Genomic DNA, 14,466 nt, shown 5'->3' with positions numbered 1-14,466 from the left:
ATGTGGGATCTTCCTGGACCAGGGCTCGAACCCATGTGCCCTGTGTTGGCAGGTGGCTTCTTAACCATTGTGCCACCAGGGAAGCCCCACAGAGAGTTACTTATTAAAAAAAAAAATCATTATCCAAAAAGACTACTTATATTGTTTTTCTAATTCCACTAATTTTTTCTGTTCATCCTTCTTGTCACCAAGCTGTGTGAACTCCAGTACAAAATGAACAAATAAATCTTTCCTTGGGCTCATGAGAATCAAGGGACATAATTCAAGGTTTAGAATCAGTGAAAAAAAGATCTCAGGATTCATTGTCCTTGCTCAGAATAGCAATAGCAAAGGTGACCACATGCAGAGATAACGAGAAAAGTTAATGACCTTTCAAAAGAAAAACACTTGCATCTCAATTACTGGACAATAATCAATAGGAAAGGAAATGGAACATGCTTTTTTAATTGTGGGATACCAAACATCAAGTAATGAGAAAGATAACAGGTTGTTGGCTTCTTGCCAGTGACAGCTCTTTTTCTCATTAATTTAAGGCACACACAAAACCTCAGCCCAAAGTGCTCTAATTCCCTCTCTGCCTCCCACCCCACACTCCAGCCCTATACTCTTTCAGGGTAAATTTGGTCAATCTTGATAGTAAAATGCCTTCAGGGGTTACTTACTTGGTTTGTGTGAAGGACAGTTTGATATATTTTGTAGCAGAATATTGGAAAACATAAGCTTCTTGGATTTTTCCTTTCCCAAACAGTCACCAACGCTGACCATTCATGGCTGGTTCACGATTATAATGAGAAATTGTCAGCTATGTTGAAATACGTAATCCACAGTGTGAAAAACTGCTGAACAGCAGTTGTAAATTCTTAATACAAAAGTGTCTTCTCTTTTCCTGTGAGCTTACTTTGGGGTTGCTGATTCTTGCTAACTGTGTGCTCAGGGACTGAAAGTTAATTTTAACATTAGTCTAAAAACAAAATATAACTATGTAGGGAAAACCTTTAAAGCTAAAAAAAAAAATCTTGTTTTGAATTTCCCACATCACTGCAGTGGGTCATGTTGAATGTGTGAGCATATATGTGAGCCAGATGTAACAACACCCAGACACACAACATTAATGCAATTTAATTTTAAACATTAGACAGCTTCTGGTGGTTCCTAGTGTCTCCTAAGCATTGACTAAGGATTTTAAACACACCACGTTTTTTAAAAAGATACATGAGTATATACCTGCTTCCCAAGCAGTGGTGAGGTGCAATAGATCTATTCCAGTTTTAAATACTGGAAAGAAAAGTCTTTTCCCCTGGTACGTCCCTAATGGCACAATGGTTAAGAATCTGCCTGCCAATGCAAGGGACATGGGTTCAAGCCCTGGTCCAGGAAGATCCCACATGCCGTGGAGCAACTAAGCCTGACCGCCACAACTACTGAGCTTGCGCTCTAGAGCCCGCGAGCCACAACTACTGAGCCCGTGTGACACAATTACTGAAGCCCGCGCCTAGAGCCTGCGCTCCCAACAAAGAGTAGCCCCGCCCCCTCCTCCTTGCAACTAGGGAAAAGCCTGCAGGCAGCAATGAAGACCCAACGCAGACAAAAAAAAAAAAAAAAGCCTTGTCCCCAAATTATTTCCCTCCAGATTCGCCCCCCCAAGTCTTATTAATTACAGCTTAGCACTGAAGGAAGGTTTGGAACCAAATCTTTGGAGCAGGTTGTCAGTATGTGATATTATTTCTCTTGGGCTTTATGTGCTTTGGTGGCTATCCTCAAAGATGCAGTTTGGTCAGTGACTTCCACATGTGTATTATATATATAATATGTGTTAATAGGCTTATATAGGCTTACGTCATATACCGTGAGGCTCAAATCCATTAAGTGGCTTCTCTCTAGCAGTACTCAAAACATTAGATGGTGTCTGTGCTGACGGTCTGTTTATAGCTTAATGGTCTACTTAACTGATCACGATGGGGCTGGGTCATCGATATATTATTAGTAGTATGTGCTTGGCAAAGGGGACTTAAACTCTAATTGGTCTTAGGAACACAGTAAATACAATAATCCCTTTATATCCTCAAGAAACTCCCTTGGATGGCTTAAAGATGTTTCCCAAACTTCTTGAGGACGACAGAAGTCCAGTGACATAAGCGAAGGACAGGTTGAGAGCCGTGCCCTCCCCAGGCATCCTCTGCTAAAGGTGTACGATGTCTTAATACTGTGTGCTGGCAGCACTCTCGCTACCTATATTCCTCAAGTTTTATAAAGTAGCGTCAAGAGTGACCTGGGGCTGGGAAATGCCAGCAACTTCAGTTCTGCAAGAGAGAATAAGCTCTCCCCAGCGGGGAACTCTAGCGAACAGGGCAAAAAGCTGGTCCTCGCAGCCCGCTCAGGGCGTGAGAGAGACGGAACCGAGGAAGGCGAAGGCGGCGGGTCGGGAGCCGGGTCCTCGGTCAGCTCCAGCCGGGCGCTGCGCGAAGAGCCGGGGCCCCCGGCAGAGGCGGTGCGGCGCGAGGCCCCTCCCCGCCGCCGCCGCCGCCGTCGCCGCCGCCGCCGCCGCCGCCACCGCCGCCTCCGCCGCCGCCGAAGCCCGGGCTGCTGACGCCGAGCGGCGACCCGGGGCGGTGGGGGCCGGGCGCGCGCGAGCGAGGGCAGGGCAGGGGGCTGGCCGAGGCCAGTCGCGGCTTTAAATATGGATCGCGGGCTCGCGCTCGTGGCACAACCTCCGCCACCGCCGCTTTCTCCGATCCTCCCGCCCTCCCCGGGCTCGCTCCCGAGGGGCGTCCAGGCCGGGCACCGCCGCTGCAGTGTTAGTTACTGGCAGAAACGTTGGCAGAAACGTCGGCGATCCCCATAAATATGCAGGAGCTGCAGAAGGCAAAGTAGAGTAGACGCCCGCGCTCTCCCACACTCACTGGCCGCTCACCACGCGGGCCGTGTAGATATCTATCCCCCGCGCTATCTCCCCCATTTTCTCGCGGGCCGTTCAGGTTCCCGTCCTGCTGGCTCCGAGGACCCTCCCGCCCCAGCGCCCTCGCCCCGTCCTCGCCTCCCTCCGCCCCGGAGCGCGCACCCACCCGGGCGGCAAAGTTGTGACTACTTGGGCTCGGGTGGCTTGCGCCCCGCTCGCTCCGCGCCTCGCATCAACTTCCCGCGGTTCGGCCCCGCCGCGCCTCGAGCCCGCGCCTCCGGGGATCCCGCGGGCCCCCAGCTTCCAGCCCCGGCGGCGCGCCGGGCAGCGCTTCGGTGGCGGCGGCGGCGGCGCAGGCGGTGGCGGCGGCGGCGGCGGCTGCAGCCCCACACTCAGCCGCCAAACTGGAGGAGCGACGGAAGCCGGACCCGAGGAGGTGAGCGCCCGGCCGGGGCCGGGGAGGGAGGGTCGGCCGACTCCCCCGCCTCCCGGGGGCGGCGGGCGCTGGGGCGGCTGGCCCGGGGCAGGTCCCGGAGGGGGCTCAGGCGGCCTCTGGCGCGCGCCGGGAGGGAGAGAGAGGTCAGTTGCGGGCCGGGCATCCCCGGGGCTGGGCGCTGGCGGAGTGTGCAAGCCGAGGACGCGGAAAAGTACTTTTTTTCTTCTTCGCGTTTAGAGGAAGAGTTTGGGTGGTCCTGTTTCTCCCCCACTGTAAAGCCCTCAGCTCGTAACCCGGCGTTGCCGCCCGGACTGGGGGGCCACTGTACCCCGCGGGCTGGGCTCCGGCGCAGTGACACGTGTGTTCCTGTGAGCCTGGGTGGCCCCAGTGTGGCTGGGCACCTGCTTGAGAGGGTAACGTCCCCAAACCCACTAGCGGGGGAGGCTTGGGGGGGGAACTTAAGGTGCCGCCGAGACCGCGGCCCCCACTTCACTGCCAGCTCCGAGATGGAGCATTCACATCTTTCCCTGGCACGCCGAAAGCGGGGGTGAGTCAGGCAGATTCTCTGCAAGTGGCACACACACAATTATTTGCAATGGATTTGGAAAGGGTAGGCAGAGGTTAAACTGGGATTTCTCTTGGCCGGCGACAGTGGAGCTCTTCCTCAGGTACTGGGCAGCATGTGCGTCTTGGCAAGAAGAGGTGATTTCTTTTTTCTTAAGTGCATTTTACCCAGCCTTTGCCAGTCCGTTAATAAGAGTCACCAAAGAAAGGCAGGAGTTGGGAACTACATCAGCAAACTGCAGCAAGCACCACAAGTAGGAAAGTTATTAAAGAACAAAAGAACAGTAACAACAAAAAAACCCCGAACTTGACATGAGAGATGGAGAAGGAAGCCATTCTACCTCTGTTCTACCATCGTAAACCATTTTTTAAAAAAGTTCCATCTAAAACTTCTGTTTTGTCCACCCCTCATTCCTTCTCCAGCCCTTGCCTTCATAATTGGCCTGCACCAAGCTCTTTCCAGGCTTGATGATGAAGAGCACTTTGTAATTCTGGTTTACCCTCCTCATTTCTTTTCCCATTTCACTTCAGTGCTGGAGAAAGTTGCTCCCAATGGGAAATCATGAACACTGGCCTGTGCCAAACACACATTGTCTCAAATCCTGGAACAATTCCTTTCCTAAGAGACACTGCATTGTAACATATTTCCCTTTTTCTCATGTATCTGGGACTTGGAGTTCGAATACTACCTGAATTAAATTTAAGTGTACATTGCTCAATACGGCTTAGTTTTTCATTTTGGTTTGAATAGATTGTCCAAAGCAGTTAGAGCAGTATTCAGTAGCTTCTTATGGCCAATGTAATGTCTTTTGAAAAGGTTTCTGACTTAAGAACTCTCCTCCTTGTATCCATCACATTAACATTTAAGTAATTTTCATGGTCATTATGGCACTTAGATTGAGGTTATTAGTATAACTTCAGTCAAAGAAAGCATGCCTACTTCTTTTTCTATAGCTTTAACAACTGGGGAAAAAAAACTTTTACTTTCATTTTAAAGTTAAATGTAGTGATAAGATTCTGTTCTCTTTCTATTACATCTTGAAATTGAATAGTTTTAACTTTATCTCAGGGTCTCTGGTAAGATGACAAAAACCTCCCACATATATGGATAGAGAGAGGAAAATAGTACTCTTACGAACTCTTGAGGCATAGGGTATTTATCAGAGTGGAGGTGGGAGGGATAAGATGGGATATTTTGATAGCTCCAGGCATGTCTACCTTTGTGAAAACAGAAAACTAAGAAACCCCCAACATTTTGCATGAAGCTGTTTTCAAAATGAGGTTTTGGGTATCATTTAATGTTTAGGGGTCATTCTGGAGCCTTACTAACATATATGTATCTCTTTCAGTTCGTTTTGTTAACGTAAAATGCCTTTAAATGTTTGAATGTTAGTGTTATTAGTTTAGTCTTTTAAATGATTAGAATATGTTTTGGGTTTAGAACAGTGTGTGAAAGCGATACAGGGAATCATATTTAGAGAAAACATTGTGATAGAAACGGGTAACCTTTGGGACAACTTCCAGCACACTCTGGTGGTAATTTCATTTTTCACTTAGCTCCCGCAAGTATAATTTTAAGGTTCTGATCCCTTGTTCTGATAACAAGGTGGATAGCTTACAAGGTCAGGCCATAGCTTACATCTTAAAGAAAACACAGCACTTAAGGAAAGGAAATACACATAAGTTTTTGAATCATGTAGATAATCAGGTTTCTCTGCCTGCCTCTGAGGGCGCTGCAGTCCGCGAGGACTACTATTGTTAGGGGAGAGAGTCCTGTGAGAATTCACTGCTACTTAAGTGTGGCAACACACATCATCTACTTGTTTTGGAGCGTTTCTTTGTTTGTTTTTAATGTGAATAGAAGCCAAGACTGGAGTTGATAGCTATAAAGATTGGAAGTGGAAAGAACAAACTGAGAAGAGAAAAATCTAATGATGATGAAAGTTTCTAAGGAGGTTTTCCTTGATTGCTAAATGGAAAGAATCAGGGCACATGATTTGATGGGACAAAAGAAGCTGTAAGCGGAACACCTATCTTGGTTCTCACTGTTGCTGCAGTTTCTGAGGCCAACCTGTGATTTATGACGTTTATCTATGTTGGGGAAGCCATTTAGCAAAACACATAGTTTAGGAACATCCAGGAAGTTAGTAAGACTTTTACAAAACTAAATTAGATCTTGCTACTTTCAGGAACTTTTTGCATAATGCAGGAATTCTAAGGGAGGGGAAGAATAATGTTTTTTTCATATAAGATCAGGACATAGTTGTATTTCACATACACTTTTTTTTTTTGCGGTACGCGGGCCTCTCACTGTTGTGGCCTCTCCCTTTGCGGAGCACAGGCTCCGGACGCGCAGACTCAGCGGCCATGGCTCACGGGCCCAGCCACTTCGCGGCATGTGGGGTCCTCCTGGACCGGGGCATGAACCTGTGTCCCCTGCATCAGCAGGCGGACTCTCAACCACTGCGCCACCAGGGAAGCCCCTCACATACACTTTGCCTTTCTCCCAAGAGCTAAGCATTTGATATGTTTATGTCACAAATAGAAAATATGCTGCTGTCCTTCTAACATTAAGATGATATTTTATATCCCCTGTAGTGCACACCGTTAGTTATTTTTGCAGCAGTGGAGATGGATTCTTTTAACCCACCTTTTACCCAGTTCTTTTGTCTGATGTACATTTACACACATGCACATGCACAGGTGCACGAATAATACTCATTTGTAGAGGTAGCCGATTTTATTTTATCTGAAACCATATTTATGACTGTCATAATGATTTTGTGGCAATGACTTTTATTGCATTTCTCTAGTCTCAGCAGTGCAATGGCATTTCAAACAAGGCATCAAAAGGACAGCCAGTTATGAATGGTGATGGATTTATTTACCTGCTGTGACAAAGAAGAGAGAAAACTTTCTCTTCCAGTCTTCTTCATGATGTTCATAATTTCATCCCTCAATGATAAGGTCTTACTTGCCTTTGGATTAAGTTATATGTTTGAAAAGATGGTGATAGAGCTAATAATGGTGAAACCATGTACATCTATTGTTGTTTTCAGAAGCCAAAACATCCATCTTTTTCTGCTTCCCTGAAAATTAAGTAGATGTAAGGGATTATCATGCTTGTCAAAAAGATGAGGAAGTTAAGACACAGCGAACTTTGTATGCTTTTCTTAAACTAAGTGGAAAATTATTGGTGGAGGTGGGAATGAACATTTCATCTTTGAACTAGTGACGCCTGTTTATTGAATGACTGTTATCAAATGAACGAGTATTGTTTTTAGTCACAGCTTTTAAGATACTAAAGCAGATGAACATTGATCTTGGTGTAAAGTGAGAGTTTCCATTCCTGTAGGTAATTCTGTTCAGCGGAGGCACCCACCTGTCTCCTCTTTAGTTCAGGTCCTGCAGTGCCCGCGGGTGAAGCTTTCAGTTTGTGTGTGCCCGTTCTAGCTCCAGGCTTGAGAGCTAACTTTTGTTTTTCATGGAGACTGGATACAGAAAGAAGTTACATGAAATTAGGATGTAAAAGGAAATAATCACCAACTAGTATTTCAAGGTCTTTTTGTTTTTTTTTTACTCTGTGGATTATTGTGTAGAAAAAGAGTATCCTTTGTTTCACTTGAATTTCTGTATTGGAAACATTAAAAAAGTTTAAAATAAAACTTTTAGTATACATTTTTGGGGGATTTGAAAAATCAAAATTAATAAAAATACAAAATGACAAAGGAATATATTCTTTGAAACTGATATGATGTTCTATGAGTGACACAATTAGAAAAAGTGTACATAATGTCTTGGGTAAGAAGTTAGCAGTTGGACTAACAATGCAGGGGACACAGGTTCGAGTCCTGGTTGGGGAAGATCCCACATGCCGCGGAGCAACTAAGCCCGTGCGTCACAACTACTGAGCCTGCGCTCTAGAGCCCTTGAGCTGCAACTGCTGAGCCTGCGTGCCACAGCTACTGAAGCAAACACGCCTAGAACCTGTGTTCCACAGCAAGAGAAGTCACCGCAATGAGAAGCCTGTGCACTGCAACAAAGAGTAGTAGCCCCCGCTAGCAGCAACTAGAGAAAGTCCGGACGCAGCAGTGAAGACCCAACGCAGCCAAAAAAAAAAAAACAAACAAAAGTTAGCAGTTTCTTTTCTTTTTTATAAATATATTTACTGCCTGATATTCTCTTATACTATTTGCAAATAAGTAAACTTGTGGGATCTGCAATTTTATGTTTGTTAATTCTAGCTTTGGCCTGGAGACCTAGTATTCACGGATAGGGCCCAGTAACAACTCCATCTATTTGGAACTCCTATATTTGGCATATTCTTCCAGCAAAACAGCCTCTGAGCAGGCAAAATAGAGGGTTAAAAAAAAGACATCATTAAAGAGGATTCACTTTACTCATAAGACATCTCTCAGATTCTGTTTACTCTTTAATTCAGATACAGTTCCAGCTGCTGATTATAACATTTCTAATCCTACAGCAAACAGAAAACTACAAATTAGGAGATAGAAATGGCCTGATATTGGCAGTTGCATGGATAATATTGAAAAGTGCCAGAGAACGGCTTGGTAGTAAAGGAAGAGGTAGACTAACTACTAATAGCAGATGTAAGAATGAAAGAAAGCCTGGTGGTTTGGACTCTGCGCTGCCCTGACAGCATCACTTCATACATTCCCTTCCCCCTCCTCCCCTCTTTCTTTTCTTTCTCCTTCCCGTCTTCCTATCTATTTACATTTTTATTGAAATGTAACGTGTATAGAAAAGTATGCATGCCATTAAATTATAAGTAAATAGCTCAGTGATTTACCTAAGTGAATACAGCCCTGACCCAGCACCAAAGCCAAGATGTAGACCATTGTCAGCAGCCAGAAACCCCCTCCTTCCTCCCCGCCAAGAGTAGCTTCCCTCCTGACTTCTGGGACTGCAGGTTACTTTTACCTTTTTTTTTTTTTTGCGGTACACGGGCCTCTCACTGTTGTGGCCTCTCCCGTTGCGGAGCACAGGCTCCGGATGCGCAGGCTCAGTGGCCATGGCTCACGGGCCTAGCTGCTCCACGGCATGTGGGATCTTCCCAGACCGGGGCACGAACCCGTGTCCCCTGCATCGGCAGGCGGACTCTCAACCACTGCGCCACCAGGGAAGCCCTACTTTTACCTTTTATTGAACTTTCTACCAGAAAAGTTGTATATCCTTGTGCCTGCCTGCTTTTGCTCAATGTTATGTTTGTGAGAATCATTCACGTTTTGTGCATAGCAACAGTTTGTTTATTCTCATTGCATTACAGTGTTCCACTTTATAAGAATGCCACAATTTATTCATGATGGACTCTTGAATAAATTCACTCTTGATGGACATTTGAGTTTTTTTCCAGTTTTTGGTTACTCTGTAAAGTGCTGCTCTGAGCATTATTACGTATGTCTTCTGGTAAATGTGGGAATTTGGGATGCGTGTGTTGTGAGTTGGATTGGTGAGCTAGACTTAGTAGATAGTGCCTTCCTTCAAAAGTGGTACCAGCATCTTACGAGAGTTTTGGCTGCCCCACATCCTTACAAACAGGTGGTATCATCTCTTTTTAATTTTAACCATTCTAGTGGATGTATAGTTGTATCCCATTGTGGTTTTAATTTACATTTCCCAGAGTACCTTTTGTACCTTTTTATATGTTGATTGGCTTTTGTTTTTCTTTTGTGAAGTACTAGTTCAGGGTTTTTGCTCATGGAGTTTCTGCCCAGTATGTTATCCCAAGTTACAGATTTTAGTACTTGGCGGGTAAACTTACCTTATCTGTTTAGAAAGCTAAGCTAACCAGACAAACTCGTTCATCAGTGTTTCTGTATAGTAAATGAAATAAACGGGTGAAGAGATTGGAAACATCTTTTTTTTTTTAAGTGAAAGTGAGTTTATTCAGAGATAGACATTCCATAGGCAGAATGTGGTCCATCTCAGAAGGTGAGAGCAGCCCAGGGGTATAGGGTTGTTAGCTTTTATGGGCTGGGTTATTTCATAGGCTAACAAGTGGGAGGATTATTCCACCTATTTTGGGGAAGGGGCGGGGATTTCCAGGAATTGGGCCACTGCCCACATTTTGCCCCTTTATGATCAGCCTCTGGACTGGCACCTGTGGGTGTGTCGTTTAGCATATGCTAATATATTATGATGAGCATATACTGAGGTTCAAGGTCTCCTGGAAGTCCAATCTTACAACCATCTTGGGCCTAGTCGGTTCTAACCAGTTTTTGTAGTATCCTGTTTGCTTAGAAACATTTTGAACTTGTAAACACCGTAGTCTGGATCTGTGAAACTGTGTCCCTAAAAAAAACAGCTTTAACACAACATTCGAAACCATACAGAATGTAGCCTCTGTGCTTACCATAAAAGTAGAGTACCTTGTCATGTGGTATTGCCCAGTGACTGATGGAAATGTGCATTTGGAAGGTATGAGTTGGAGACCAGGCTCTCTTATTTGTGAGTTATTTGATTTGGAGAATTTAGAAAATCATCTGTAATAGATCTCTTGTTTTTTTCATTAGTATTAAAATAGCTGTAAAACCTAATTCATTAGAGGTATTATGGGAGACAGATGAGGTGGTATTTATAAAACCTTGCTCAGAACCGTAAATGGCTATACATACTTTAGTTATTTTTTTATTGTTGTTGTGTTCTAAACATATCTTACTTTTGAGTTGAACTTCCAACACTGAGAGCAGTTCCTGACATAGTAATAGATGCTTGTTTGCTGAATGAATGAACAACACACTTAAGCACCCTTTTTGAGCTGTTAACTCTGCGTGCTTCGAACTGTGTTTTACATTTTTTTCTCTAGAACTTTTACTTTTTATTGCTAAAGCTGAGTTGGGAACAGGGTTTATTAAACATCAGCTTGAAAAATTGAGTCTGGTAGCCAGCAGCTTGAGATCACCCGTTTCACTATGTAGCTCATATCAAATTTATGCCTCCAAATAACACACACAGGACCTGGAGAACCCTTGAAAATGATTATAGTGCTCTTTACCCCATGGGTGAGCCCCCAGAGCTTACACATGGAATATTTTTTGCTTCTATAAATAGAATGCTGGCCAACAATTTCCAGATTTAAAATCTTGTAGTGGGTTTTCCAGTGCTGATACCTTGGAAACCATGTTTCGTGAAAAATGGAATATTTAAAGATGAATAACAGCTGAAAACTGGAGCTTGTAGAGAGCCCTTTCAGCTTACTATGGTTAAGTTGCTTCTCGGATATGTTGATTCTATTATCAGAAGCAAACATGCAGCATATACCTTATGAACATTTGTGTAAAGCAGCGATTCTTAATCCCTTGAAAGGTCTGATTCTCAACTTTGGTTTGACTTTCTGATCCTCCTTTTTCTTCATATGAAAAGGAGTTTAGTGCCCTGTATTTATATTTAAATGAAATAGAATGAAAATTTGTATGATTTTTTTTTGGAGAATTACATGATAAACAACAGTAGGTATCCCTTTGCAAAATCAGTCTTGCCGCAGAAGAAACTTGGACTTTGATATGGAAATCTAATTAGATTTTCTTACCCAAAGACTGATTTTTTCCCCTTTTTTCTTATATTTGAGTTTTTTGTCTTTTCTTTTGAGAGCTGGTGGTGGTAGTGTTGGTTGGTTGGCTTTTATCATTTAAGTATAACTTTTATGGTACTCAGATTACTGAGTATCTAACATGTATTGCTTTAGAATAACATGTCAGTGTACATTTTATGAGGACGTTTACATTTTAGGTAGCATCCCTCGTATGTGCTTGACCCGAATGTGGCTGCTTTAGGGTGATTTACTGGACAAATGGAATCATCTGGAATAGTAGACAACTTTTGTTTTCTTGTTACAGATATAATGCTATGGAAAATTGAAATAAATACAAAGGGTAATTATAGTGAGTCTTGTTAAACTACTGTTTTAAAAATAGTGAATTTCAGAAAACCTCATCTTCTGTTCTGGGTGATTTCATTCCTGTGAGAAGTTAAAGTGGGTCCTTTAAAAACAAAAGCACCCAGTCATGTCTGGTTATTGCTGTGTTAAAAGCTGTAAGCAGGACTCCTCCCTTTGGTGTCTACTCAGCACATGTGACTTTAAAAAAGAAATTGAGGCTATGGATTTAGGGAAGAACAACTATTTAAAGAATAGGATTGTGACAACTATAGTATCTAAACTGATATCCCATGAGAGTGGAGTGAGATTAGCTCTTCCATATCTCCTGCTTTTCAGCATGGAAATCTGTTGGTCTCTATGGCCTGATGGGGAGATTCCTAATGTCTTTAACACAAACCAGGCTTTGGTACCTTCTACCCCATAATGATCATGAATGAAGTTCTGAAAGTGTTATTTGTGAAACATGTTTGTTCTGAGTGAGGACTGAGTGAGATCATCAGCCTGGAAGTTTGACTGTATCTTGAGTGTTGATGGCTGCCCTCCTCAAACCCTCCCCTTGCGTGTTGCATGTTGACCGCAGTTGCCGTGAGACCTCCCAGCAGAACTGCTTCAGAAATGTCTTCATTCCTTTGACCTCTAGAGACTGTGTCCTTAGGAATGTGAGATGAGCACTCATGATGTTAGCAGAGAGTAGGGCCTCATGTTAGGAGTTGGCTAAAGTACTGATTACAATCACCTTTAGAAAATTGCTGAGCGTTAACAGATTGAGAAGAAACACACAGCTCACACGTTTGCAGTTTTACAAGTTGAACTCCTTTGCCAGGGAAATGAGAGAAGGTGGATAGGAAGTGTCTCAAAAGATTTAGATAAATGAGATCAGATAATTTCCCTTGAAAAGTACATTAAGAGATGAAACTAAAACACCCATCCAGAAACATCAGAAGAAAATATAATTCAAGCACTCCCAGTTTTTCCTGCCAAAACATTAGGCACTGAATTGTACACTCTATTTGATCACTTTATTGCTTACTGCTCTGCACTGCCCTGTTTCATATGGGTTCATGTTGTCTTCCTACACTTTCTGCTTCCTCACTGTAAGAATTGTGTCAGGGTATCTTTTGTGGTCCTCACAGTGGATAGCATATTTTATAGTGAAAATACTTATTTAGTGGAATTGTAATTAGTTACTTAAAAAATCTGGACAGACCAATCAGAGATGCCCAGTCATTACACTCAATTTAATCTAAAGTCTATTTCTTCTCGAGAAATTCCTCCAGTGTAGTAGCTCTGATCATTGCTGTTAGGTCTTTCAAATACTTCTTGTGAAATTCGTTGTCATGAAGTTTGGAATCTGGTAACTTTGGGGATGCAACTTTTGTAATTAGGGTTGTGATGTTTTATAGTTCCTTGGAAAAATTACCTAACCGTTCTATTTAGATAAGACTCTATTTTATCTGTTCTCTGAATTGGACACAGTTTTATGCACTAATTTTTTGAGATTAAAAATGAGTTGCTAGCACTTAAAAAAACTTTTTATTTTGACATAATTGTAGGCTCACAGGAAGTTAGAAAAATATAGTCCAGTTTTTACATAGCTTTGACCCAGCTTCCCCCAGTGAGCACTACTTTTAAGATTTCTAAAGAGGCATTTACCTAAAAAAAAGTTTAAAAGGAATTATAATTTTTTTTTTTTTTTTTTTTTTTTTTTTTTGCGGTACATGGGCCTCTCACTGTTGTGGCCTCTTCCGTTGCGGAGCACAGGCTCCGGACGCGCAGGCCCAGCAGCCATGGCTCACGGGCCCAGCCTCACCGCGGCATTTGGGATCTTCCTGGACCGGGGCACGAACCCACGTCCCCTGCATCGGCAGGTGGACTCTCAACCACTGCGCCCCCAGGGAAGCCCAGGAATTGTAATTTTGTGCCTTCTCTGAAGAATATGTAGCAGATAGTGTAAAAAAGGCAAAATTAGGCACATCTAGTACTTTCTGGGTTTCAATTGGCAAATCTGAGTGGGCATCTCCTGTGGTAGGCAAGGGGAGAGTCATTTATTCACTTATGTATTCACATCTGTGAATTTGGTGTTTGCCTCACTCGAATCATTCTTTTATATTGTACTGATCGTGTTGAACTAGGAGGTTTAAATCCAGATGTTGTTCTCATAAAATCTTTGGAAGATATAATACAAATATAAATGAGGAAAATAGGACTCCTCTATGGTACTGCTGTTAGGGCACTGTGATAATACTGGGTTTTATGTAAAGGTGAGAGAATATCATTGCACTATGTATCTATGTGTTAGGTGTATATTATTTGCCTTATCATCTATGTGCCTTATAATATGTGTGAATGCGTAATATACTGAGACATTTTAGAATAGATGTTTTACTTGTTATATATAGAATAGTATTTCCAGTGAAATCTCAATGTTTGATTATTTTTTGGTATATTGATAAATATTACATTTGAACACATACTATTTGAATTCAGTTATCACCTCTTAATAGGGGTCTTTTAATGTTGAATGTCTGTGTTCATCCTTATGAGCCTTACCTATATGGCTCCCTCGAAGGTTTGGTCTTGCACCTCAAGACAGACATAACTGGGAAAGGTCTAGAGAAGTGCACTGCATATCATGAGAATAGGGGGCTGTCTTCAGGAGAACAGACAGAAACT

General features: G+C 43.1%; 1 protein-coding gene across 1 annotated transcript in view; it reads left to right on the top strand.

Annotated features, from left to right (window-relative positions):
* Positions 1 to 2,688: 2,688 nt before the first annotated feature.
* The window catches only part of SLC4A4 (solute carrier family 4 member 4), a 356,040-nt gene continuing 344,262 nt past the window's right edge, over positions 2,689 to 14,466 (top strand). The window contains exon 1 of the mRNA XM_060012413.1: positions 2,689 to 3,332. The gene's annotated coding sequence lies outside the window, so the exon portion shown is untranslated. The remainder of the gene's footprint in view (positions 3,333 to 14,466) is intronic.

This window comes from Delphinus delphis, chromosome 5 (assembly GCF_949987515.2).
Source record: "Delphinus delphis chromosome 5, mDelDel1.2, whole genome shotgun sequence".
Classification (NCBI taxonomy): Eukaryota; Metazoa; Chordata; class Mammalia; order Artiodactyla; family Delphinidae; genus Delphinus; species Delphinus delphis.
Note: the sequence above shows the minus strand (reverse complement) of the source record. Positions and strands in the feature narration are given on the sequence as shown.